Source organism: Hemitrygon akajei, chromosome 12, assembly GCF_048418815.1.
Source record: "Hemitrygon akajei chromosome 12, sHemAka1.3, whole genome shotgun sequence".
Lineage (NCBI taxonomy): Eukaryota > Metazoa > Chordata > Chondrichthyes > Myliobatiformes > Dasyatidae > Hemitrygon > Hemitrygon akajei.
Genome location: NC_133135.1, coordinates 6,372,510 through 6,376,578, shown reverse-complemented (window position 1 = coordinate 6,376,578; position 4,069 = coordinate 6,372,510).

Genomic DNA, 4,069 nt, shown 5'->3' with positions numbered 1-4,069 from the left:
CCGCCCCCTTCCTGTGGTCACGCGCACAACCCTTGCCCCGCCTACTTCATGGAGCCCCGCCCACTGTCCGCGACCCCGCCCCCTTCCTGTGGTCACGCGCACAACCCTTACCCCGCCTACTTCATGGAGCCCCGCCCCTGTCCGTGGAAACACCCGCCGCCTGCGGCTCCGCCCACGGCCCATGGCCACGCCTCCATAAAAACCATTAGACAGTGAAGCAGAATTAGGCCATTCAGCCCATCAAGCCCGCTCCACCATTCCATCGTGGCTGACTTATCATCCCTCCCAACCCCATTCTCCTGTCGTCTCCCTGTAATCTTCCACCCCTGACTAATCAAGAACCTGTCAGCCTCCAATGACCTGCCCTTCACAGCCATCCATGGCAATGATTTCCACAGATTTCTCATATCCGTGACCTGCTTCCCATCATCGTTCCCACCCTGTTATCAGCACTGCCTCCCTTTATGGTCTCACCCACTTCTTGAGACTCCGCCCAGAGCCTCTGGCAGCTCACACACTACAACACATGCAAATTGCTGGAGGAACTCAGCATCCACAGAGGAGAATAAACACTCAATGTTCCAGGCCAAGACCCTTCATCAGGACTGCCTGTTGTCACACTGAACAGTTTCTTACCCCTTCCTCCAGGGCACCTCAGCCCAAAGTGTCAATTGTTTATTCTCCTCCAGAGATGCTATGTGTTCTGCTGAGTTCCTCCAGCATCTTGAGTCTCTTAAGGTTTACAGCATCTGTAGAGTCTCTTGTGATTATGAACAGCTTCTCCTTCATCATCATGAAGGTGTACTTGTGAGAACTTGTATTTCCCAGTCTTTTCCCGCTGATGAGGCCTAATTTGAAGTATTGTGTGCCTTTTTGGTCACCTACCTGCAGGAAAGATGTAAATAAGGTTGAAAGAGAAAATTTACAAGGTTGTTGCCAGGTCTGGAGGACCTGAGTTATAGTGAAATGTTGAATGGTTTGGACTTTATTCCTTGGAGCGTAGAAGATTGAGAGGAGATTTGATAGAGGAATATGAAATTATAACCATATAACCATATAACAATTACATCACGGAAACAGGCCATCTCGGCCCTTCTAGTCCATGCTGAACGCTTACTCTCACCTAGTCCCACTGACCCGCACTCAGCCCATAACCCTCCATTCCTTCCCTGTCCATATACCTATCCAATTATGAGGGGTATAGATAGGGTAAATTCAAGCAGGTCTTTTTCCACTAAGTTTGGGTGGACCTACAACTAGAGGTCATGGGTTAAGGGTGAAAGGTGAAAATTTTATGAGGAACACACTCTTGAGAGTGTGGAGCAAGCTGCCAGTGGAAGTGGTGCATGTGAGCTCAATTTCAATGTTTAAGAGAGGTTTGGATAGGTATATCGATGGGAGTACTATGAGAGCTCTGGTCCCGCTGCAGGTCAATGGGAGTAAGCAGTTTAAATGGTTCAGCAGGGTCTAGATGGGCTGATTGGCCTGTTTAGTTGCTGTACTTTTCCGTGACTCTATGACCTGTTTCTGTGTTGTACTAAAGATGGAAAGATGAACACGGAGTTCAAAGAATATTTATTATCAGAGTTTGTACACCATACACAACCTTGAGATTCCTTTTAGGCACCCACAGGAAAGCAAAGAAATGCAATAGAAATACAATAATACAATAAAGAAATGCAACAGAATCTACAAACAGCACATACGTAACAAAGCGCAACAAACATCTAGGATACCTAGAGCCTGAGCTGCAGAGTCTGCACTGAAAGGAGGTGAAGCTGGTCCACAAGCCCGAAGGCTCCAAGCCGATATCTGTTCCTGAACGTGGCAGCACAGGACCCAGCCCGGCAGTAGTTGTGAAAAGAGAGAAACCAGTCAAGCACAGGCAGGCTGGGACAGGCCCAGGTGGGGGATATTGGCTGGCTCTGAGTAGTGGGGCTGAAACCAGTTTGTTTTCTCCTCTCCGGCCTTGGTGCTTAAAGAGTGCCTGGAGAAAGATGCAAGGGCCCGTGTCACGGTTCATCCTGGACAGTTGCGTGACAGAGGACTCTCTAATCTACAGGGACACACATACAGATGGACATCATGTGTTGCTGGCAGATCAAGAAAGGCACCCTTGGGTCTCCTCAGAACTTGTTGGACTGCCAGCACATTGAGATGTCCATGGAGGAATGCTGAGAACTGACATCCCAGGCTGCAGGAGCAGGTGCTGATGGACACACAGAGGCCCAGTGCAGCCACTGCAAGAGCTTAGTGGAAGACAACCACAGCGTGGGGTTCTTCTGCTACTGGAGAGGGAGACTCCGGGTTGGAAGAGGATTACGCTGGTCAACAAATGTTTTTGAAAGTTTTGCTTTCTCAGAATTTTTTTTTTGTTAGACCGCTGGAAGCTGAAGACAAATATAATTTCAGACTGCTTGCATCATGTAGGAATTTGGAGAAACAAGAATGAACTTTTATTGAATAAAATGTGTTTAATTGCATAATGGTGCTGATGCTTTGCAATAGTTCAATGATGTTTTTTTGATGATTTTCATTTGTACTCAGTGTCTGAAGCTTCGTGCTTGTGTCCAACAATAATCAGCCAGCATTGATGGATTCCAGTTGCCCTGATACCGTTCCTCCAGGACCACAATGTCCTGGTGAAACCTTTCACCATCCTCGTCACTGACAGAGCCTAGATATCCAGCGAAGAAGTCTAAATGGGAATGCAGGGAACAAATCTTTATTGACGTTGCACTTCATGATTTTGTTTGCTTAACGCATATTGTCAACCAGCTGCACGTAATTTTCAGCTCTGTGATCGCCAAGAAAATTTTCAACAACATCGTTGAATGCCTTCCATGTGATTTTCTCCAGTCCTACTAGAAGTTCTTCGAATTGCCTGTCATTGATGACCAGTTTGATTTGTGGACCAACAGAAATGCCTTCCTTAATCAGTTATTCTGACTTGAATTATGAATTGAAATAACAAATATAGGCGATTTCAAAAGATGGCGCATGATGGGGAAACTTTGTGGTGATTTTCATGATCAGCAGCCCAAAACCTATAAAATACACCCAAAAGTATTCGGGAAGCCAAATCTTTGTTGTGCAGTGTCATTGTAGTGGTGGAGCTCAGGGAGTGCACGAGTGGCAGCTGTGCGATTGGTCGGTAGGGATGTAACAGTACGCTACTGAAAGCATTGACTAGGAATACGAAATGAAAAGACATTGCAAGCTTTATTCTTTTTATTTTTTGATATGAATAAAGTTTAAAACAAGGAGAGCATGCAAACTCAGCACAGACAGCACCACGGTTTGCCTGTTGCACTGATCCCGTGCCATGAGCTCTGGAGATGCTCTCTTTAGGATGGGACTTCAGTGAGAGCTCCCTGTAAAAAAAAACCTCATGTGGTATCATTTTGAAAAAGAGAGGGATTCTCCCAATAACCTGGATAATATTTAACCCTCAATCAATGGCTCAATATAGGCTTTGTCAGCAAAACAAGAGAGTTCAGGAAGGTGGGGAGGGAAGGGTGGCTTTGTTATCTCAACAGTCTGAAACTGAGAGAGTTGTGAGCTTCAAGTTCCCAGGTGTGAACATCGCCAGCAGCCTGCCTTGGTCCAACGATGAAGAAGCCATGGCAAAGGAAGCACAACAACACCTTTACTTCCTCAGGAGGTTAAAGAAACCCTAATCAACACACACAAAATGAACTCTGGCAGCATGTATGGAAATGAATAAACCATCCACGTTTCAGGCCGAGACTGAGAAGGAAGGGGCAAGACGTCAGAATAAAAAGATGGAGGGAGGGGAAGGAGGATAGCTAAAGGCGACAGGTGAAGCCAGGTAGGTGGGGAAGGTCAAGGTCCAGAGGTGAAGGAATCTGATAGGAGTAGAGACCCTTTTCAGCAGCAGTCCTCTGCATCCTAACTCCTACAGGTGGGTTGGGTTTCCCAACAGACAAGTCACATTTAGATGAAACATTAGCAGAGATCTATTCAGTCAGCTCAACTCGAAGGCATTTTACCTCATTCCTCAAAAGCCCTATCTCCGCGGCATCAGGGGGTCACATTAGTAGCTGAG